The following is a 25,327-nucleotide window of genomic DNA, read 5'->3' on the forward strand; positions in this document are numbered from 1 at the left end:
TTTTCATTTATGTACATCAAGAATAGACTTATATAGCTAGCATTGTATCATCCATTTATCTCAATGTAACAAGTGTTGACGAGCAGTTGTTAGCACTATGTCAATGGCGATATGGCCGCTCCTTCTGGGCTACCCCACAGCCTGCAATGCACTCCTCTGTAGCCAACATGCCATTACTCTGACTTGTTCTATCTAAGCTGCTGTCCCATCACTGACCTCTCATGTTAGCTATCCATTGGAGATGAAGGACACACTGATACTCAATACTTCTCTGAAGATTTCTTTTTTGAGTTCCTATTCATTTTTGTCCATATGAACTTACCCTTAGGCCAAGCTTCACAATATTCCAGACCATGATGATGAACAGCATTGGGCGTTTCCTTTCTTGTTGGTAGGTAAGATGGCAACACTGTATTGTTATAACACCTAGGAGAGATACTGGGTTCCTGGCTTTTTCACACTGCTGTCAATGGTTAGGTGCATCCTGCACCATACATTATTATATATTGTTGTTCTTATCCAGGACCATTCCTACTTCATGTAATTGTTATTGGCCATCTGTTTTCTACCTACTACTGGCTAGTTGGTACTGTGTAGTTTTGTCTACCCCCACTTGCTTATAGCAATTGTATTATGTAATTGTCTCTCATATATGTCATGTGATTCTACTGTTTTAGTAGGTATTAATAAAATTTATTATGTTTTATTAATCAATTGTGTGGTAGTTTTGTACTGTTTTGTACTGACATGATTGTATACCCACACATAAGTTTACATTTTTGCCTCTTTTATGTGTTATATACTTTTAAACTTGCCTGTAAAAAGAAAATTAGGCCCATTATATGGTGTCCCAGCAAGCTGCTGAGATGCCGGAACAATCACGGGCACAGCACGAAAAATGAGTTCAGTGGCAGGCCAGCTTGGTGTTGATGATCCGTCAGCTCCGGTATTTTGGCAGCTCTAAAGCTGGCCTGCCGTTCAACTTGTTCCAGCAACAGGAAAAGTTTCAAAGCAGTACAAAAGTTTGGGACGTACAGTCAACTTAATGGCCGTGATATGACCTATGAGGGAGATGTGGAGAGGACCCCACTTATCCAGAAGCAAGCGCAATTCATTAAATAGGCGTGGAAAGTTAGCAGAGTACAAAGTAGAATAGGAGGAGGAGGAGAGCTGAATACACAGATACTTAAGTGAGTGGTCACGCCACTGAAATTTGAAGTTTTGGCACAACAGGCGAAGGGCCGGGCTAGGGATATTCAGGGGGAGAGCCTCTGTCTTTGAGGAATTAATCTTATAACCCGACAGGGAGCCATACTCCCGTAACGTCAATAAGAGGTTGGGAAGGGTAGTGTGGGGATTTGTGAGGGACAACAAAACATCATCCGCAAAAAGGCAAATTTTAAAGTCGTGGTCATGCACCCTAATCCTAGTAATATCAGAATTGGACCTGATTTTAGCAGCAAGAGGATTAATACAAAGAGCGAAAATAAGAGGGGATAGGGGGCAGCCCTGGCGGGTACCATTACGAATGGAAAATGGGGGAGAAGAAGCACGCGGGAGCTTAACAACCGCCGAAAGGAAAGCGTACAGAGCAGAGACCACCGAAAGAAAAGCACCTGAGAAGCCAAAACACTCCAGAGTGGCCCTCATAAAAGACCAATCCAAGCGGTCAAAGACTTTCTTTGCATCGAGAGAGGCTTTCTGCGTTAAGAGAAAGGTAGGAATAGAGGAGCGATTGTCTACATCTATCAGATCCACAGCTCCTCTGGTGTTGTCCCCCCCCCCCCCCGACGACAGGGGATGAAACCCACCTGGTCCTTATGGATTAGAGAAGGAAGCCAAGCGTTAAGACGGGTAGCCAGTAGCTTAGTGAAGAGTTTCAGGTCCGAGTTCAGGAGGGCTATTTGCCGATAGAGCACTCCTGACGATCCTTGTTAGCCTTAGGGCCGACAGTAATATGAGAGTGGAGCATAAAGTGGGGGATGGGAGAGCCCTCCAAAAAGGCATTAAAGAGTCTATGCAAGTAAGGCACCAGGTCAGATTGAAAAGTTTTATAGTACAAGTAAGTGAAACCATCAGGACCTGGGCAGACTCCCCAGAACCTTAGCAAGCTCTTCATCAGATATGGGCGCGTTAAGGGATTCCAAGGCCGAGGATGAGGGAGAGGGGAGGAGCCAGGACTCAAGATAAGTTGAGCAAATCAACACCAGGATCTGAGAGGGGGGGAACAGACTGGGAGGAAAGATTATACAGACGCTCATAGCAGGAGTGAAAAGCTGAGGCTACTGTGTCTGGGTGATGGAGAAGGGTACCTGTAGAGTCACGGACTGCATGGGGCATGGAGGAAGCCTGGTGGTCCCTAAGGGTCTGAGCCAATAGAGAATGAGCTTTATTACCCCTTTCATAGTAACTTTGGCTACAAAAGCAACCATTGGGTGGCAAGGGTGGCCAAATCTCGGAGTTCAGTTCGAGCCGCGACTAGTTGGCAGAGCAAAGAAAGGGAGGGACGAGCTGACAGGCGATCTGTAAGAGACCTAATTTTAATTAGTAGGGCAACCTCCATAGCCTTATGGTCCTTCTTAAGCCGCGTGGAAAGAGCTATGCAATGGCCACGCATAAAGGCTTTATGAGACGAGCTCTCATTATTTCTAAAATACTCTTGGAAGTGAAATCGCAAGGTAGAGCGAGAGGACTCCGAGTGCAACAGGGACTTGTTCAAACGCCAGTGACAGTGCCGAGTCGGCAGTGAGGCAGAAGAGAGAGTGACCGAGATGGGGGCATGGCCCGACCAAGAAATAGGCCCAACATCTACATCCACAAGCAAGCGCAGGGCCAAGGTATTACCAAAAAAATTATCTATCCTAGAATGTGTGTTATGTGGGTGGGAAAAAAAGGTGTAAGAGCGAGCAGTAGGATAGGACACACATCAAAGATCGTACAAGGCTACCGAACGCACCAGATGGCGGAACTCCCTGGCAAGGCGAAGCTGAGAGACAGAGAGGCAATCATTGCGAAGGGACAGACTGTACACATGTTCAGAAAAAAACAAGTTGACATCTCCACCAAGTAGCCAAGCCATGCCAGCAAAGGGCCGCAAGCGCGCCAGAACCCCTCTGAGAAAGGAAAGCTGGGAACAGTTAGGAGCATAGACAATACAGAGGATAATAGATTGTTCATTCAGAAGGCCTTCCAATATAATGTAGCGCCCCTGAGGATCGAGCTGAGATGCAGAAATTGTAATGGGGCAAGTACAGGAGAGCAAAATAGCAACTCTGGCCTTGCGGGGTTACGAAACGCCAAAAAGGGCGTAGGGTAGTAATGTTGAGCAAAGTTAAATAACCCTGACTGATCATAGTGCGTCTCTTGAAGAAACGCAACGTCCACCCAGAGGGACCAACGCTTACGAAGGAGCATATGGCGTTTAGTATTGGAGCAAAGACCCTTGACATTCAGAGAAACGCACTTAGCCATGAGGGATCAGAAAAGTGAAATCATCAGATGGATAGGTAGAATTCACTCACAGAGTAGAGGAGGCAGAATCACCGGGAGCCATGGGGAACCTTTTTAGTTACAGCGCAATTCTCTCACCCACCTCAGTTCATCTCTGGCTGACCAGCTTTTTAACCTTATTGCCCATTTTATTGCTGTAATGTACATTGTTTTGTATTACTTGTTACAGTTCATTTTACAATACAAGTTTACAATATCTTCTATACTCGCATTAATCAACAGTGACTGCTAATATATGCTCCTGTAAACCTTGTTATTTTGTTCACTGTTTTCCTGTAGTTTATTTCCTTTTAGTTTAATTCAGTAAATACCTATTAAATTAGTAGATAGCTTATTATATCCTCATCAATTTCATTTAAGAAAGAGTGGAACAACTGTAATTCCTCCACAGCACCTTTCCACACGAGGAAGACATCGTCTATGTATCTCCACCATGCCATGATAATTCTCATAGGTGGGACACATAGACGAAGTATTCCTCAAGGAACGTCATAATGTTTGCATAAGTAGGAACCATATTTGCTGTTCCATGCAAAAAATAATCGTCTCCAAATAAAAAAAAATCATTATTTTTCAAAACAAAACACAATAATACCATTATTAAACCTCTGGTTTCTGGAGTGCAGGTTGAACTACCTGTTTTCTTCCAGACAGCCTCCAACCCCCTTTCATTATTAATAGACATGTAGCGTGAAACCATGTCAAAGGATGCAAGTATAAACCATTAGCACTTGATATTTTCCCCTGCATAGCAAATTGACTCTATTAAAAAAAACAAAGCCATATTAGACAAAATGAAACCCATCCCTGCCACTATTGGTCTATTATATCATTTATCAAAGATTGATTCATTTTCTTACCAATATGTCTAGAAAATTTTGAATTTAGGGTCCAGAAAGATCCATTTATATACTTCTAATTGCCTCCGTATTTCTGTCACATACAGTAAAACCCTGTGTTCATGACGATGACAACACCCAACTAGTCAGAAGGTTTGATAGTGATGTCGCCATCATGGGCAAGGGAAGTTTTGGCAAGAGACTTGGCCTTAGTTAAAGAAGCACGTCTAATGTCATATAAATTAGAATCATTAAGTAATTACTCAATATCATGTTTTCCTTCAAAAATAAATGTCTATACAGCTCGAACATCAACCTGTGGGACAAAAGTACTTGTTAAATTATTCAATCACTCAATTGCAAATCACATGAGCGGACATTTGTTAAATAATTCAGAATCACTCAAATGCAAATCACATGAATGGATATTAGTACAGGATTCATGATCTTTGAACGAATACTTTAACTTAACATTACAAAAAAATTAGAGATGAGCGAGTAGTATTCGATTGAATACCTCGCTCCGATAGGAATGCCTGTAAGTGGCCGAACAGAAAGGGGTTAAGTGCAGTGAATATTTGATGCGACTAACCCCTTGGTGTTTGGCCACTTACACGCATTCCTATGGGAGCGAGGTATTCGAACGAATACTACTCGCTCATCTCTAAAGAGAATTGAAGAACGTCTAATTCTGTCAGAAACCAACCTGGCTTAATGCTAGTGCAAAATGTTTATTTTGTATACTTCCATTCTGCCAATTACAGACATGGTCCAGACAATAATCCTCTCGATCTCTATTCTATTCTATTTATCACGTTTTGTTTCCTTCAATTGTTGTTTAAATTTCTGTAGACGATTTCTCATTAAATCAGTAAAACAAACAAATTCCTGTTTTTCTAGTGTGTTCTTCAATGAACACCCCATTTGTTCTCTCCTCTGCTTAACTATAGAGCCTGGAGTCTTTCCCTTCCGAGGAGCCAAGGCTTAAGGCTACTGTGGCTGAGCAGCTGCTCCTTGAGGGCAAACCAGGCAAGCAGCATGTCAGTCACCAAGGACTGCTGTGCTGGTTGTGGTTAGTTGTCTGCCCAGTTGCACACCCTCCTACCAATCCTGTGTCCACTGGTAGCGTAAATAAAAGGTTAAATTATCACTAACATGTCACAGCAACATTGTTAGTACGGTTGAAAAAAGACATATGTCCATCAAGTTCAACCAAGGGATGGGAACTGGCTTAACTAAAGGAAATAAGGCCCTTGTCTTTCAGGGGATTTAACATGGAGCAACTTTGCCCCAATTTTTTTGAGGGATTTCTAAGAGATGCTATCCTGGAGTATCTCAATGTAAATAATCTTATAACACCAAATCAGCATGGGTTTATGAGGAATCGGTCCTGTCAGACTAATCTGATCAGCTTCTATGAAGAGGTCAGTTCTAGACTGGACATGGGTAATGCAGTAGATGTGGTGTACCTGGACTTTTCAAAGGCTTTTGATACTGTACCACATAAACGGTTGGTATGCAAAATGAGAATGTTGGGACTGGGGGAAAACATATGCATTTGGGTTAGCGACTGGCTCACTGATAGGAAACAGAGGGTACTTGTTAATGGTAAATATTCAGACTGGGCCACAGTCACCAGTGGGGTGCCGCAGGGGTCAGTATTAGGTCCTCTCTTGTTTAATATCTTTATTAATGACCTGGTAGAGGGTTTACAAAGCAGGGTGTCTATATTTGCAGATGATACTAAACTTTGTAGGGTAATCAATAATGAGGAGGAGAGTAGAATATTACAAGGGGAGCTAAGGAAACTGGAAGCATGGGCGGAGACTTGGCAAACAAAGTTTAAGGTTGACAAATGTAAGGTAATGCACTTTGGTCGACGTAATAAAATGTATGACTATGTACTTAATAGTAAAATACTGGGTAAGACTGCCAATGAAAAAGACAGGGATTTTGGTGAACAGCAAGCTTACCTTTAATGACCAGTGTCAGGCAGCTGCTGCTAAGGCAAATAAAATTATGGGATGCATCAAAAGAGGTGTAGATTCTCATGACAAGGACATAGTTATGCCTCTATACAAATCACTGGTACGGCCACACTTAGAGTATTGTGCGCAATTTTGGGCCCTGATATACAAGAAAGACATAAGTGAACTTGAAAAAGTGCAAAGACGGGCAACCAAAATGATTAGGGGAATGGGTGGACTGGAGTACAACGATAGATTAACAAACTTGGGGTTATTCAGTTTAGAGAAAAGACAATGTACAAATATACTGTATGAAGGGACAATACAAAGAACTTTCTAAGGATATTTTTACTCCTAGGCCAGTGACAGTGACAAGAGGATACCCTCTACGTCTGGAGGAGAGAAGGTTTCACCAGAAACATAGAAGGGGATTCTTCACAGTAAGAACAGCGAGGCTCTGGAACTCTCTGCCCCAGGAAGTGGTGATGGCGGATTCATTAAACAAGTTCAAAGAGGGCCTGGATCTTTCTTGAAGAGAAAAATATAACTGTCACTGTCACTGGTGAACTCTAGATTTAAAGGACACATTGATCCAGGGTTTTTATACTGACTGCCAGATTTGGAGTTGGGAAGGAATTTTTTCCCCTGAAATAGGGCAATTGGCACGAGCCTCATGGTTTTTTTTTGCCTTCCCCTGGATCAACACTGTAGGGATTATAGGGTTATAGGTTGGACTTGATGGACTGATGTCTTTATCCAACCTCATCTACTATGCAACTATGTAACTACTATGGGTCAATGGGGGGCTTTTGTTTCAGTGCTGAAATTCCACACCAAATTCTTCACCATTTTCCTCCGTGTGAATGGCCTCTTAAGTTCCTGCCACTAGGAGTCTCATTTCTTGCTAATTTACAATTCACTCCCTGTTACGCAAGGTTCATCCATAGATACAAGACTATTCAATACATTTCATCATTTTTTATGCATAAAAAGCATAAAGCAATGCATAAACACATATACTGTATGTGCCACCAATTCAGGACGATTAATAACACTTAAAAAAACCGCAGCAGAACTGCTGTACAGATTAAGCAATTGTACTGCACGGTGCTTCCCAGAAATTTAACATATATACCCACTTCCATGTCAAAAGTCAATATCCACAGAAACTAACAAACATTATAATATATATATATATATATATATATATATATATATATATATATATATATATTATATTATATATATTCAGGCTCTGGGGTTGTTAGGTGGGGTGGGGTGACATAGACACAAAAGTCCAGATTCTTTAGTCCAAAACAAAGGTAGAGTTTACTTTCACTCAAAAAGGCAGTGCAGCAACAAAAGGAAACAATACAAAAATAAATCCCTGCCCGGCTAGGCTCTAACTAAACATAGAATAGGTTACCTCAGCTAGAATAACAGAAATCAAAAGCCAGTAGAATCATTCATGACACAGCTCCAAAAATATGACCTCTCTGTTGGCTCTCCAGCCAAGCTCTGCCCACAGTCTGCTGCTGGAGCTGGCTTCTTAAGTCTCCTTGACAAGGAGACTCTCTGCAGCTGAGTTGCTGCTGGAACATCCCCAAAGTGTGGACTGGAGGGGGGTGGAATGACAGGTCCCACTACCAACCTACCTGCCATTCCTAAAAATCCAGCCCAGTAACCGGAACTCTGAAATAACCCTCAGCAGACAATAGTTATCTGCTGAGAAACGTTCTTTCTGGAGTTTTCTCATCTCACCCACCTTAGTAGTCTGGGTGAGATGTACACCCCCCTCCATTACCTGACCGGCCATCGGCTTACAATATATATATATATATATATATATATATATATATATATATATATATGTATGTAATTAAACTGATCCTCAGCTTCTGCAGTATATTTATGCCACCTTTGGACTCCTCTGTGTCTGAGTGGGATTTATAAATCTTTTTAGTACCAGTATTCTGCAAAGATATTCTCTGGTTTTGGCTCGTTTCCATTCATAAATTTGCTGAACTGCTGTCTTGATAACTGTTAGGTTTCTTGCTCTGCATGAATTTCACCTTTCCTGACTCTGTTTTAAAGGGGGATGTCCAGGCAAAAATGGACAACGCTGGGGGCAGTGAAAAAAAAAAGCATACTCACCTGCCCCCGTTGCTCCGACACCGTGCCGCGCCTCCTGTTTTTTCTGCCCTGCCAGGTCTCTTCCAGTGTTGTGCTGAAGCCAATCAGCGGCCCCAGCAGGACTCAGGAAGATAACCCGTGATGTCACAGGTAGTGACATTCAGGCCCTTCGCTGTTTGGCCTCAGCAGTCACATATTCAGACCTAGCCTGAGAGCGCTCCAAAGCAAAGGTGAATATTCAATTATTCTGCGCAGTGACCATTATATAGTTTCAATATCCTTTTTGGCAGTTTGAGAGACTGTTGTATTCTATGTTAAAATATACCAAATATATTCACACAAAACCAAGTAGTATTAACAGTAGTACAAACATTGATAAACATCTTTATTAGGATTATACTTATAAATAGATAAAATAACCAACACTGACCACATTCATAAGTAACATTCCATATAATACAGTAGCATGATACCATACATAAATCCCATTAATAGTAAGCATAGGGGTAGACCCACCAATGTGAATCAGCAGCAGGACCCTGATGTGTTTCATACTCACTCTTCTTGCAAAGGGTATAAATCCATTACTGAATCCCACTTCTATTCATATTAACCCCAACCAATCGCACAAGCACAGATACGGATGGGCGTAGTAATAATCAAAGCAACATAATGGTCAACCCTCTAACTTAGAATAACAGTCCTGGATCCCAATAGAAAAAAACAAAGCAGGGGAAAAATGCATATGAAAATGTTATATTACAACGTTCATTGTAAAGGTAACAGAAATATTCAATATTAACACTTCACCTTTCCTCTAAACAAAAATAGTTCTTGGAATGAAATGGATATTGGTTTTGTTATGAAAGCTATAGCTATAAAGACTTCTTCCTGCAAAGTATATTTTTCCATCTTATATAATCTATTTATATGACCATCTACTGTATATTTGAGAGACTCAGATTTTCAACACTTCTGAATTTCACAAGATGTCTATTCGTATTACATCAACTTGTTTTTTAAGTTTACCAGTTCTTTAAGCATCAGAAGGAGTCAGGAAACATTTTAACAGGATAAGAAAAAGTAAATTATTTCCGACATTTAGTGACAGTCCTGGATCTGTATGAAAGGAAACATATTGAAGCAATCTGTAACTGAGAGAATCCAATTTGCTTGACAGCCAATTGCCGTAGATCAGAAACAAAACTACACTCAGGAATACGCAAATTAACAATTTGTATATGGTGTCCTTGTTCTAGCAAGTGAAACAGCCCATGTATAAGAAGCTTCATAGTAAACCGTCCTTCGAACTATGGCAGAAGAAGTGCGCTGTAATGTTATCTATAAAGCTTCATCCCTGTCTGATTATACAGCACCAATACATTACAAGAGCTGGACCAAATGAATACTGGACATTCATATTCACTAAAGGGTGAATAATACAGTATTGCAGACAGTGAATAACTAAAAAAACATGGATTATGTACCTAATAAAAATTCTTCCTGGGAAACACAAGAAGTTGCAGGTGTAAAGAACAGGTGCATGAACATGAGTCACTAAATGGGATGTCCAGTTTCAGTTTTTTTAGGGTTACCCTACAGAGTTTCCATTTCAATTACACCAATAGGAAAAGTGCCAGTGTTTCCATAGAAATAATTGACATGCTGCAATTTCCAAAAACATTTTTAGGCTTGCATACTAGGCTTGAAAAAGCGTTTGGTTTAACGCGAAACGGCTGTTGCCATTTTTTCTGCCAATAATGCTATCACTCCCTCCCTGAGGAATTTTTTTTATGTATACCTAATAAAGGACTTGTTTTTACTAAAGAAGAAAATGCCGTCTACTGATTGGTGAGTGCCCATCCACATCTTTCTTCTCATCATTTTTTGCATTTTTGGGCTGGGGCCCCAAGTTGAAAAAAAAACACAATTTGGCAAAAACTACACCATTTTACTGCATCTGCAAAGTGGATGAGATTCTTGCTATTCCCATTCATACATTGCGGAAAAATATCTGCATCTGAAATGCTGTAATTTTAAAAACCATTAAAGGGGTATTCCCACGTCGCATACTCACCAGTCTTCGCTGCGGTAAATTCTTCTTTCTTCCGGCTTTGTTGCGTCATTGGTGGGCGGGGTTACATATGCAAAGCCAGCGGCGAGAAGTTGTCGCTTCTATGCCGCTGGCCCTGCGTGCAGCTAGGCATCGGACGTACAGCCTTCACAATGCAATACAGACCCGGCATGCGCTGTAATAGAGAGGCGGATGCCGGGGAGTGTTAGACGCCGGCACAGGTGCCTGCAACATCGCTATGCTCCTGCCCTGCATGAAGCCAGCAGCAACGGGAGCGATGCTGCTATTCCGCTCCTCCGCCTCCCCTCCCCTCTGGAATAGCAGCATTGCTCCTGCCGCTGCTGGCTTCATACAGGGCAGGAGCGTGGCGATGTTGCAGGCACCTGTGCTGGCGTCTACACTTCCCAGCATCCACCTCTCTATTACAGCGGATGCCGGGTCTGTATTGGCGGCCCCTCTCCCCTCCAAAGTGTAAACTACCGCCCCTCCTCCCTCCCCCCTGAGAGCAGCAAATACATCACTTGACTTTTGAGCAGATAAGTCAGGGCTGTGTCAGCAATGAATTGAATAAAGTAAGATAGTGGACAAACAAAGCAGTTTTGCTGAAGCAGTGTATTTAGGAAAAGTCTTACATCCACATTATCAAGCAGTATAGATAGGATCCTTGTGATGGGACAACCCCTTTAAGTATTTTGTATATCACAGTATGTCAATTATACCTATGGAAATATTGGTGTTTTCCATATAGGTATAGTAGGGAGAAAAAGTCCACAGAGGAAAATTCTGCAGATTTTCTGTGAAAATTGCTGCAGAAGAAAATGCAATGTGTTTCCGCCATAGTCTTTTCTGCTGTTATTTTTGGCTGTGGCTCTCTACATGGGGCTTTAGCTTTGCTTTATTTATTTTTTTCTGCATTGTTTTTTGTAAAGCGGGTCACTGTTTGGGACCTTAGTCTAACAGCGGAAATATCCAGGAACTTCATGTTAACCTAAGGAACCTTGGCACCAGTTCCTCGCCCCTCACACTGTACAGCGTGATAGGCGCTGCTGTGGAGAAGGACATACCTGACTGACTGTCAGGAACGCCCTTCTGACTGTAAAGAGCTACGCTACTGGGACCGATAGCTGTTTACCCGGGGCACAGATCGGGAAAGCCGACAGTGTGCTGAATTCAGCGCACTGTCGGTTTTCCATCAGTATATAGAACTGCCTGTGCCCAAATCGGTGAAAGGTCCTCTTTAAATAAGGGAAGAAGAACCACAGAGCAAATTTCTGTAAAAATGCAATGAAAACCACTGAAGAAAAAACATAATTCTTTTTCTTTGTGTTTTTTAGCTGCGGCTGGCTACATGGGGCCTTAGGGTCCGTTCACACGATGTAACGCGGCATTGAATCTGACACGTAAACTCATGTTAGAGTCAGCACTGCAAAACAGAATCCCATTGACTTCAATGGGTTCCATTTAGCGCGCGTAACACATTGAAATCAACGAGTTAAAAAGCCTCCCATTGATTTCAATGTGTTACGCGCGCTAAACGGAACCCATTGAAATAAATGGGATTCTGTTTTGTAGCACTGATCCTGACATGAGTTTACGTGTCAGAATCAACGCTGTGTTACATCGTGTGAATGAACCCTTAGCCTTAGATTGGATTCAGACATTTCTATTATAGATTTTGCAGCAGTTTTTTTTGAAAAAAGCCAAGAGTGACTTCAACAGGAATGGGAAATATATTGGAACTACTTATACTACTTCCTTCTGCTCCAAACCACTGTAAAATGTACAATAATAAAACAGCTTTCTGTAATGTGGGGCCCCGGCTTAAATAAGAACTACATGCTTTTTCAGTTGTAAGAATAAGTAGCACATGCATTTCAGATGTAAATGAAAGCTTGTCAAATTGAAAGCCTCTGCTTTACTGATATAAGAACATTCTATCCAGCTAATAAGGATAATAAAGTGTCGTACTCACAATTAAAAAAGCAACATGTGAAACCAGACATGCCATCTGCATAGAGGACTCATCACCAATACTAGTCAATAACAATGTAATTGGAGGAAATCACATTAATGACTGATCAATGAAGATGGGAAACACTTCAAATGTACAACATGAAACAGGATCAATATTTCTTCTTAACAGAAATAAGGATGCATTCTATATATAGGATTTGATGCGTAGTGAGAGAGAGATAGCGAGATGTAATTGTTCCTGTTCTTTTACAGAATTACTTTCCTAAGGGAAAGATTATCCTTATTCACTTTAATGGAATCCAATCCATTTAGGCAAAAATATAAAGAATGAAATGCAGACTACAAATACATTTACATAACTGAGCTCATATACTAGCATGCACAACAACTAAAAAGAAAACATAGAAGCAAGAGATCATACCATTACTAAAATAAATATTTAAAATACAATAAAAATAAACTTTAACATTAAAGGGGGTTGTCCAGGAAAAAATGGAGGCAAAAATGGACAACCCTTTTATTGTTTAAATCAACGAGGAGCAGTGAAATTTTTTTTTAAAATGCATACTCACCTGTTCCCATTGCTGCAGGGTCTTCCTTCACATCACAATACTTCTGCTTTGGTGGCATCTCCAGGGTCTCTTCTGGAAGTCTGCTGAAGCCGCTGATTGGCCTCAGAGGTCACTTCATCACTGAGGCCAATGAGCGGCTTCAGCCGAACTCCGGAAGACACTGTTGGAGCAGAAGAATCGGAAAGCAGGAAATTGAAGCAACAGGGACAGGTGAGTATGCATTCTTTTTATTTTTTTTCACTGCCCTCGACTGATTTAAATGTTAAAAGGGCTGCCTATTTTTGCCTGGACAACCCCTTTGACATGCAGTACACCTTAAAGGGGTTTTCCCAACTCGCCTGTTCAAAAACTTGCAGGCTGTATATTCTGTTCACTTCCTGGTTTTCTCGGTAAATTGGTGGGCGTTGTTTCACTTGCTGTCTCCCAGACAAAGCCAGCTCTGCTAGCTCTCTTCATAGCAGTACATGTTTGCAGTCAGTAATGAGAGATAGTTGTAAATAAATTAGCACAGTATCACTGGAGGATGAACAATATGAAGCTGATGTAGCACAGCAGCATTTGATAGGTGATGATAATCCCAAACTTACATGCTACAGGACCAAGAGTCAGCTTGCAATAAACTGAATTCTAGGTCTGTCTTTACATACAGAGGTAACAGACTCCCTGTCTCAGCTCCTATCAGCAAAATTCAATTAGCCGACCTGATAACTGGAAGAGGGAATAAACAGCTCAGAAATACAAGCACGGAGCACTCAGCTCCCCCTCCCCTCCCTGAGAGCAGGGAGCTACGTCACTTGTCCTGGACAGAGAGATAAGATCATCCCCAAGTCCATGGTTATGGAAATGCAGTGTAAACAATGAAGTGAATAATCTCAGATAGCGGCAAAACAAAGCAGTTTTGCTGAAGCAATGTATTTAGGAAATGTTTTAAATCTGCATAAACTAGCAGTATAGATAGGATCCTTGAGCTGGGATAACCCCTTTAATATTTGTTGTTGTGTCCATTTTCTCCCTTTGAGCTACTGAATTCTGAGCCAACTCCTTATTAGACTGATTATCACCGTCTGTTCATCTTGAAGATAATTCACATGAGAGAATCTGCTATATTCCTGATTTAGGCTAAGGCCCTGTATAGTGGACTGCAGCAATAAAGCGCAGAAAAGAAGTGGACGCACTGCCGTTTTCCTCTGCGGACTTTCTGCTTCCATTATACCTGTAGGGAAACTGGTGATTTCCAAAATTGCAACAGTTTTGTAAATCACAGCATTTCCGCTGCACATATTTTCTCTGCGATGTGTAGATGGAATTTGCTAGAATCCCATCCACTTTGCACGTACCATAAGGCTAAGGCCTCACATAGCGGGCCGCAGCTTTAAGTGCTGCAGTGACTGTAAAATTCTGCAGTGGGGCCCCAGTCTAATAGAGAAATAGATTGATTAATTGGCAGTATCAACTATGAAGCTATTTTCTATATCAGTTGCATCTTTTAGACATTGCTAGAAGTTTGTGTATTGCCATGTCTCTTGTATTTATGTATCTGTTTATAACAAAATTGGAAAATAAAGACATGGTCCCTACACAAATTGTAAAGTGATCTGTGGCTTCTTAGCAATTGTTTTAAAAAACAAACATAGTTTTCTGTACACATTTTGATCAAACTGTAATACCCTGTTTCCCCGAAAATAAGACCCCCCCCCCTTCACCTTCTGGATCACATACAAACGGCAGTCATGCCGGCACTCCGCTAATTGTTCCCCGCTTTGTTTGCCGATTGTTCCCCGCTCCAGCCGCTGCATAAAACATCCCCCGAAAATAAAAAAGGTCATATATTTCGTTGGATAATTAATTATAAGAACATGTCTTATTTTCGGGGAAACAGGGTAGTACACTTGCTACGTCATGCTCTTGAATGCATTCACCCAATATATCACAGTAAAAGGGGTATTATAACCAATAGGAGATGCGGCTTCTACATGGACTTACAGACTCTGGTGAGCTTTATGATCTCTTCATTAATGCAGGGCTGTGCAGCAGTCTTTGTTGGTGCGGTGATATGCTTGTAAAGAGTTGCAGCCCAGAGATCACAGTGTCATCAGGGTGCTGTCACACTGCTCTCCCCTGCAAATATTGCAAACACCTGACGGATCCCATTATAGTCAATGAGGTCCACCAGGCTGCATGTGTAATGGCTGTTTTACTGGTCTGCCTCTCTGTTGTTTGGGTCCCCCAACAGATCCGAACAATGGAGAGTCAGCGCTAGTGTGAATCTAGCATAAGACAACATTTTTGTTATTATTCCTGTACATAACCCCTCATTTGTCCTGCCTATACATCACCCATAGATGGGCCTGAAGGGCTGTCTACTTCCTGCCTCTATAAATGCTAAAGAGTCTAAATGGCTAACTATAAGCGCGTATTATATAATACACTACAATACAGAAGTACCAAAGTGTATTATACAGAATATCGCACACTCTAGTGCTATTGGAACAAAGTAAAAAGGGTTATTAAATAAATATATATATATATATATATATATATATACGCAAAAAAAAAAAAACAATCCGGTCTGTCAGCAACTTGTATGGATGGAAATTGTCCTTTTATTGGTAAAAGCAGTACACAGTGTACTGCTTTTTCCAATAAAAGGACAATTTCCATCCATACAAATTGCTGACAGACCGGATTGTTTTTTCTATTGCAAACCCTTTTGCCTGGAGAGGGGTTTCTGCCAGATTTGCTGGTGCTGCTGCAATTATTTTTCTTTGAAATATACATATATATGTTAAAAAACATACATCAGCCCATTAACATTCATTTTAATACAGGAAAAAATAAAGAGAAAGAGCTATAAAACTAGTGTAAATAGTGATACCTGCAGTGAGAGCCCCTTTGTGGTGAGCGTGGTGTAAAACTGGTACGTGCAACAATTTTTGCTGTATGTGGCTTTAAGTCGTAACTAAACTTTTGGGCAACGTTTGATTTTCTGGCAGTATTTGTGTGATTAATAAATTAAATAATTAAAAAATAATTAGCGAATTTTGGATAATTTCTGTGAAATTATGCATTTTTTTCACTCTTACTGCTTCTGTATTGAGCGCTGTTCCTGCCTCTCATTGAATGTTACTGTGTACGACAGTACAGGCTGTGTAGTAGAGAACATGGGGGGGGGGGGGTCACTCCAAACAGTTATATCTCAGACAATATAAAACATAAAAATTTGCTGTTTGTGTCATAAGAAAGAGGAGATTCATCTGACTGCTGTGTTATCTAAATTATTTCCAGAAATATCGCTGATTGAAAAACAGTCAGGATTGGGATTTTATATCATATAGATTACTAGCTGGTACCCGCAACTTCATCTGCGGTGATTGTAGCAGTGGGTATAGACAGGCATGGGTAAGGTTTTCGTACTGTGTATAAGGTATGGGATATGAAATGTAACTTTGTATCTTGTTTTTGCAGTAATTCAGAGAATACATGAGACTTTTGTGTTGAAGTTACTTTGTATTAGAGCTGCTATACAGTGTTGTGAGAAACTGTACATAGTGACTTTGGGACAGAAGTATTTGAAGTTAACCCTTTCCCGCCGATGGCATTTTTTGATTTTGGTTTTTCGTTTTTGACTCCCCTCCTTCTAAACCCCATAACTTTTTTATTTCTCCGCTCCCAGAGCCATATGAGGTCTTATTTTTTCTGGGACAAATTTTTCTTCATGATGCCACCATTATTTATTCTATATAATGTACTGGGAAGCAGGGAAAAAATTCAGAATGGGGTGGATTTGAAGAAAAAATGCATTTCTGCGACTTTCTTACGGGCTTTGGTTTTACGGCGTTCACTGTGCAACCAAATTGACATGTCCCCTGTATTCTGTGTTTCGTTACGATTCTGGGGATACCAAATTTATATGGTTTTATTTACATTTTGACCCCTTTAAAAAATCCAAAACTATGTTAAAAATTTTTTTTTTTGAAAAGTCGCCATATTCCGACAGCCGTAACTTTTTTATACGTGCATGTACGGGGATGTATAGGGCGTCTTTTTTTGCGGGACTGGATGTACTTTGTAGTTCTACCATTTTCGGGAAATGTTATTGCTTTGATCACCTTTTATTCAAATTTTTATCAGAATCAAAACAGTGAAAATACGGCGGTTTGGCACTTTTGACCATTTTTCCCACTACGGCCTTTACCAAACAGGAAAAATATTTGTATAGCTTTGTAGAGCGGGCGATTTTGGACGCGGGGATACCTAACATGTATGTGTTTCACAGTTTTTAACTACTTTTATATGTGTTCTAGGGAAAGGGGGGTGATTTGAATTTTTAATCCTTTTTATTTGTTTTTATTTTTTTTTAAACTTTTTTTTAAACTTTTTTTTTGCATTTATTAGACCGCCTAGGGGTATTAACATGGGTGGGTGGTGTCGCGGATTGTCAGAGCGGTGGGGGTCGGCAAACATGGCTGCTCCGGAGCATTATAGAGCGCCTCCTGGAGTATCGTTAAGGTGAGGGGCAAAGTGGTAAAGTATATGTATATGTGATTGTGTGGGGTTAGGGGCGAGGCTGTAGAGGGCAATATGAATTTTGGGGCTTGCTATGGTCCAAAGTGTGTGAGATTGCAGAGATGGTGGTGTGAGTTTGGGTTTTGTGGGGGTCCTGGCACAAACGTATGTGCGCTATTGTGACGAAAAGTAGCCTATTGCGCAATCGGGTGTATTAACTATGTTTGTGGAAACTTTCAGCCAAATCGGTCGAGCGGGTTTTGCGTGATTGAGGAACAAACATCCGAACATCCAAACACACACAAACTCACAAACCCACAAACTTTCACATTTATAATATTAATAGGATACAGCTGCATATAAATATCCTAATAGTGACTGTGTTTTCAGTGATATCTCTGGAAGTAACTTAGATAGCCCTTTCATAGAACACAAAAAGCAAGTTTGTACATTTTATAAGTTTGAAGTGATCCTCCCCTACCCTCATGGTACCCTCAGTCTGGTAAACACGGTCCATGTGTGGGCCATATTTTCCAGACAACCAGAACTGCATGATATGGAAGTCACTGCATCATAGTGAGTAATGTCTCAGCGAGTTGTCAGCGGCCACAATACTGAACTGACGGACTGCCACATAAAACTGTCAATTCATTACACTAGTGATCTGGCCAATCAGGATCTAGTTGCACCATATCTCACTATGAAGCGCTGAGTTCTATTTCACATGACATGGGCCATGTTTCCTGGAAGGAACATGGTCACCAGAATAAGTCATTAGTTGGAATCTATATTCAGAACTGAAGCCAGTACAGCAAAACTGATGAAAGGGTTTTCCCACTTTGACAACTTATCCTCTAGCCACAAGATAGGGATATGTTGCAAATCAGTGGCCCTGCAGCCTCTGGGACCCATTCAGAAGAATAGGGAAGTGGTGGTCAGAAAGCAAAGCCTTCACTCCAATCATTTCAAGTGAATATCTATCTTTCAAGTTTTTATAATTCAGAATAACAGTTTTTAGAAGTAAATGTGTCAGTGACATGAATTTACATACATGGCATGAATTTACCATGGGCTTTGCACTGGTAATATCGGATTTAAGAGTAAAACCATGTCCTCCTCTCTGGTAGTCACTAAGCCAATGCTTCACAAACCTAGGTAAATTATCCAAAATTGGCCAAAGACTGGGGCCTTACGTGGTAGAAATGCCACAGAGTTTTACGTTCCCTCCAAAGTGGATGGGATTTTACTTTATGAAAATATGCATATGGAAACGCCAGCGTTTTCCCTATAGGTATAATGGAAGCAGAAAATCTGCAGAGGAAACCTGTTATTAAAATGAAAATTTATATCATTTTCCACTCTTGGCTTTATAAATGATACAAACATATAATAATTAGTAAATATATTTGTAATGTCTCTGCCTGTTCTGGTCACTGAGCGACCCTCGCACTCTGCGGCACAGGAGGTGTGTTCAGTTTGATTCCTTTCTTAGAGTTTTTTTCTTGCTCTGTCTGAACACTGCTCTATTACCTCTCCTCTATAATTGAATTTCCACCACTCCCATCTCCTGCACCTTGTTTCCCTCTGTTCATCAAATAGTTAATCTTAGACTTGCCTATGTGATTGACAGCCTGTGTACTAATCAAATCTGCATCAAGTCCTGAATTTCCTATATACAGGTCATCAGCCAACACAGGTTTGCTGGCTATTTTGACTCTGTCCTGTGACTTTGTCATCGCTAGCTTCCTACTTCTCTTACTATTGTATTACTGACCTCTGGTTTCCCTTGTGACTTCTCTTTTAGATTACGATTTTTTACTGCTTTATCTCTGTCTTTCACCCTTGGCTTGCTGATTTCGCTTCTGTGTTGTTTTGTCCTGTCTGACACGTATTTCAGAGAAGGGATCGCCGGCCAGTTGCTCCTGTCATTAGGACAGTTGTGACAATTAGGTAGGGACAGGGGCTGGGTCAAGTTTAGTGCTCATTGCCTGTCTTCCCCTTCTTCCTTTGTTCCAACAGCAGCACTAGGGAATTGCACAATTAGCATTTCCCTAACAATATTACATTAAGCATTGCTTGTGTTCTAATTTTACAGACATCTTTGCGCTTTTTTTTGTGTAAAGTTAATGTTGTTGCTAAAAGGTATTTTTTGATAAGTGGTCTTGGTTACTGGAGGAAGAACTTTTGAAAGGGCAGCTGTGAGTCATCGCCTCATAGATGGTCATGTTTTGTATGGTCTCCGTTGAGTCATCGCCTCATAGATGGTCATGTTCTTTATGGCCACTGCTGAGTCATGGTCAACCTTCTAAGCTTCTAAATCTTCTAAAACTCATCTAAACTCACAAGAGATGTTTTAAGCAGAATACCAGCATTTGAAGGTAGGAAATTTCTCATTCTAAGAGGGAGGGAAGGAGAAGTTTGCTTTTTGTAACTTTCTCAGGAAATGGTTGGCGTGGGAGAGAATATGTCCCATGGAGCAGAAATAAAAGTCATTATAGAAAGCTCTCTGATAAGAAAACCAGACTATAACATTATGACTTCGAGAATAAGCATGCTTTAGAAGTTGCCAAGTGAAATCATTTAAATCTCCACAGGGTTGTCTTAGGTTTTCAAAATCTAAGTGGTTTTCACTCAACAGATTATCCCATCCCTCTAGGAAGAACTATTGTTCAGTATAATCGTAATAAACTGGCTGTACAATTAGGCTTTTTTGGCTTCCTTTGATGGTATAGAAAACTTATGTACAAGTTGAAATGGTAATGTTTGGATCCATGTGGACTGACAAGCTTGGGGGCTATTTTATTTCCCATGGCTACAGAATTACGTTCTTATTCATAGTTTTAGATACAATATGCTTTAGCATATGGACGTAACTATATAGTATTTAATTTGATGGCAAATTGGCCTGTAATGCTGAAGATTAGCTTTTCTTTAACAATGGCAGCTGATGGATCACAGTTTGCCAACTGCCTAATTAATGTTTATCTAAATGTAGCAAATTAGAGGGAGTAATATAGTCACTCATAAAATAGGAGATTCAAGTTACAAGAGTGCAAACCATACAAACACAGGATGGACACAGTGTTCAATTAATAGAACTTATGATTTTTTATAAGATATAGATACTTCAGACACAGCGAGGACAGGGGAAAAGATTTGGCCAGCGGGAGAGGTCACCCACCGGTGACCACGGTATTCCCAGACAAAAAAAAAAAACCTTTTGACTTCTAAAATCCAATAAACATATGATTGGATACGAAAACGGGGATTTCAGAATGGACTATTTTAAGACCAGTCAATTAGAAAGTATTGCCCCCACATCTGGCCCCTTTGTACATTCTTCTTCCTCTACATCTACCTCGTCTTTGTCCTCTTTTGTTAGGACATACTCTAATTCAATTGATCTACTCTCTCAGAGGACAACACAATCTAGGCAAGTAACAAATGATGCTCAACAGATTATCAATCTTTCTCACTATTCTCTATCTAGGTAGAGATATCAATTATCAATAAGACAGATTTGATTGTTTTGGTTGGGTGAAAGACATTAACCTTTTTGGGCACAATATGTCACACAAAAACAATGGAATATTCTCATTGTGAGAGGTTTTTGGACATTCAAGACTTTGGTAATTACCATACTAGTGCAGTGATTTTTGTATGTGCCTGCTCTTGTGGCCTATGTTATATCGGTATGACTATTAGGGAGCTTAGAAGAAGAGTCTTGGAACACATCTATGACATTGGCCATAAGAGAGATAAGCCCATTACAAGACAAGTGAATAGCATTCATTCTGGAGATACATAAGTACTTAGATTTGCGGTCCTCGAAACCATAAAGAAAAACATCAGACATATGTGACAACACCCTATTGCTGAAAGAAGTGGATTTATTGTTTGAACACTTTCCCCGCATGGACTTTATTAAAATCTGAATTTCACTTGTTTTATTTAAAGAGGACCTTTCATCAGATTGGGCACAGGCAGTTCTATATACTGCTGGAAAGCCGACAGTGCACTGAATTCAGCGCACTATCGGCTTTCCCGATCTGTGCCCCAGGTAAAGCGCTATCGGTCCCGGTACCGTAGCACTTTACAGTCAGAAGGGCGTTTTATGAGCGTCTATAGCGCTGTACTGTGTGAGTGGGGAGGAACGCCCCCTCCCTCTGCTCACAGTGCTCGTCCATACACGAGTGCTCACAGTGCTCGTCCCTCTGCTCACACTGTACAGAGCGTTAGGCGCTGCGGTGGAGAAGGGCGTTCCTGACTGACTGTCAGAAATGCCCTTCTGACTGTAAAGCGCTACGGTAAAGCCTGTCAGTGTCCGAAACGTACGTCGGGCGTTCCTGCTCCTTATGGCTTCAGTGGTATAGGTATAATTTCATTGTGTGGGGTCCCCCCTTTTGTGGTCATTTCATGCTTTATTTCATGTATGTATGCTCTACTTACCCACTGATTTGCCTATATATGTAACACATTTTGGGACTGTGTACTCATTTTCTCATTACCATATACCCCATGCCATTGGTTGAGGATTTAGTTTTGTTCCCCCTTTTCTGTTCATGTTTTTTTCTTGTATTTGTTCAGGATATTTGCTCGGTTTAATGGCATTAATAAAATTTATAGTTTTATCATTTGAACTGGATATGTTTTCTTTGTAAGGGTGCATTCACACTGAGTAAACGCTAGCTTATTCTGAACGTAAAACACGTTCAGAATAAGCGGCGTCTAAAGCAGCTCCATTCATTTCTATGGGAGCGGGGATACGAGCGCTCCCCATAGAAATGAATGGGCTGCTTCTTTCACTCCGTGCAGTCCCATTGAAGTGAATGGGGAGTGCCGGCGTGTACGCTCCGGCATGAGCAGAGCTTGCCGTATACGCCGGCACTCCCCATTCACTTCAATGGGACTGCACGGAGTGAAAGAAGCAGCCCATTCATTTCTATGGGGAGCGCTCGTATCCCCGCTCCCATAGAAATGAATGGAGCTGCTTTAGACGCCGCTTATTCTGAACGTGTTTTACGTTCAGAATAAGCTAGCGTTTACTCAGTGTGAATTCACCCTAAATATGATATTCATCACCATACACTGGCGTTTGGTTATTTTGTAATATCTATATTATAGGGAACAGATTCAGATGTTCTTTAACCCCTTCCCGACATTCGCCGTAATAGTACGGCGCTGCAGGGAAGGGCTTCCCGCAAACCGCCGTACTATTACTGCGGATGCATGGTGCGCACACAGAAACTGTGTGCGCACCATGCACAGCGGGTGTCAGCCTTAATATACGGCTGACAATGCCCCGTAACACCCGCGGTCGGAACCGGGTCCGATCGCGGGTGTTAACCCCTGAGATGCCGGTGATCAACATGACCACCGGCACCTCCGGGGTTTCACTTTGTTATGGTGCCGATCGGCACCCCCCGCGCCGGTTTCGGGGGGTGCCAGTGTTCGTAGGGGGCAGCCCGGGGTCTGATCAGTGACCCCGGGTCTGCCCCTTCACTTACCCCGTCCTCGCGCCTGGACGATCCTGCCGTAAATGAAGCTGTCAGCCTGTGCGTCTACACAGGCTGACAGCTTCCTATACTCTGCAATACACGTGTAACACGTGTATTGCAGCGTATCTCTATTGAAGCAGTGATCAGCCGATCACTGCTTCAATTCCCCATGGGGACAGAAAAAAAAAGTGAAAAAAAAGTCAAAATAAAAAAGTTTAAGCAAGTTTAAAATAAATTATAAATAAATAAAGCCCCAAAAATCCCTTTTTCCCCATATAAAATGTTTTATTATGTAAAATAAAGAAAAATAGAAAAAAACATTACATATTTGGTATCGCCGCGTCCGTAATAACCTGAACAATAAAATTAAAACATTATTTAACCCGAAAGGCGAATGTCGTAAAAAAAAAACGTAGAAAACCGCACAAAATAATGATTATTCACCACCTTTCCCTTACAAAATGTTCAATAAAAAGTAATCAAATGGTCAGATGAAAACCAAAATGGTACCAATAAAAAGAAGAGGTGTTCCCGCAAAAAATAAGCCCTCAACCAGCTCTGTCTAGCGAAAAATAAAAACGTTATGCCTTTCAGAAGATGGCGATGCAAAAACAATAGATTTTTTTCCCTGAATTGAATTCTATTCTGCACAAATAGCAACGCATTAAAAAATCATATAAATGAGGTATCGCCGTAACCGTACCGACCCGCAGAATAAAGGTAACATGTTACTTATGCTGTACGCTGCCCGGGAAAAAAAAAAAAATGCTAAAAAGTAATGCTAGAATTGATGTTTCCTTTTACATCCCACCCAGAAAGAGTTAATAAAATGTAGTCAATAAGTTACAGGCCCCAAAATGGTGGCATTGAAAAGTACATCTAATACCGCAAACACTAAGCCCTCATATGGCCACATTGCCAGAAGATAAAAATAAAAATCTAGCTTGTACAATGTGAAGACAAAAACCCCAAAAGTCGCCAAATCATTAGGACATAAGTGGCTGCGACTAGAAGGAAATGTGTAAGCGGTGCGAGCGTTTTCAGGGGGCACCCCATATTTAGAGCTTATGAGAGATAATACAGCAGTGCTGACCCCCCAGAATGCCCCTCTTCCCCGTCCGTGTCATAGGAGCTAGTGGGAAAATAGAATGGGATTTGGTGTGCCCAATTTACTCCGCACAGCTTACACATTCACTTCAGGGTTACTAATGCTCACAACATCACTTGATAAATTCTTTGAGGGGTGCGGTTTTCAAAACGGCGTCACTTTCTAGAGGTTTCCACTGTTTTGACTCCTCAAGGGCTTTGTAAATGCGACATGGTGCCTGAAACTGCTCACAGCCAGATCTGCCCTCTAAAAGCTCTTTGGCGCGCCTTCCCTCCTGCGTCTCGCTGTGCGTCCATATATTAGTTTACACCCACAAGTGGGGTACTATGGTAGTCGGGAGAACTTGCCTAACAAATTGTGGGATGCGTTTTCTCCTTTAACCCCTTGTGAATGTGCAAATTCTAGGGCTAAACGAAAATATTAGTAAAATAAATTCAAATTTGAAAATTTCACCTCCATTTTGTATTAATTCCTGTTAAGCACTTATAGGGTTAAATTACTAGGTATATGTTGTTTTGGCTTATTTAAGGGGTGCAGTTTTGAAAATGGGGTGATTTATGGGGGGCTTTAATACAAGGGTCTTTCAAAACGCCTTCATAACTGGATTAGTCCCTTAAAAAATGGGTTTTGGAAATTTCTTGAAAATTTTGAATATTGTTGTTTCACTTGTAAACCTTATAATGTCCGTAAAAATTAAAAGGGTGACTAAAGTTTGATGCCGACATAAAGCAGAGATCTGGGACATGAGATTTATGATATAATTTTGGCGGTCTGACTATCTGTATGTAATGCACATCATTTCAAACTTTATAAAATGCATATTTTTCAAAATTTCCACCAAATTTCCAATTTTTTCATAATTAAACACAAAACATATCAACCAAAATTTACCACTAACATGAAGTACAATGTGTTACGAAAAAACAATCTTAAAATCACTTTGGTAAGTTAAAGCGTTCCAAAGTTATTGCCACATAAAGTGACACATGTCAGTTTTGAAAAATCGAGCTTGGTCAGGAAGTCAAAAAGTGCCATCGGCGGGAAGGGGTTAATTCCCCTCTTTGTAGGTGTCCTAATACAAAGGAGGTCATTAACTAGGTTTTATTGTACCATTTGGTACCATGTCACACACTCAACAGACGTTCT

The sequence above is a fragment of the Leptodactylus fuscus genome, chromosome 4 (assembly GCF_031893055.1).
Source record: "Leptodactylus fuscus isolate aLepFus1 chromosome 4, aLepFus1.hap2, whole genome shotgun sequence".
Lineage (NCBI taxonomy): Eukaryota > Metazoa > Chordata > Amphibia > Anura > Leptodactylidae > Leptodactylus > Leptodactylus fuscus.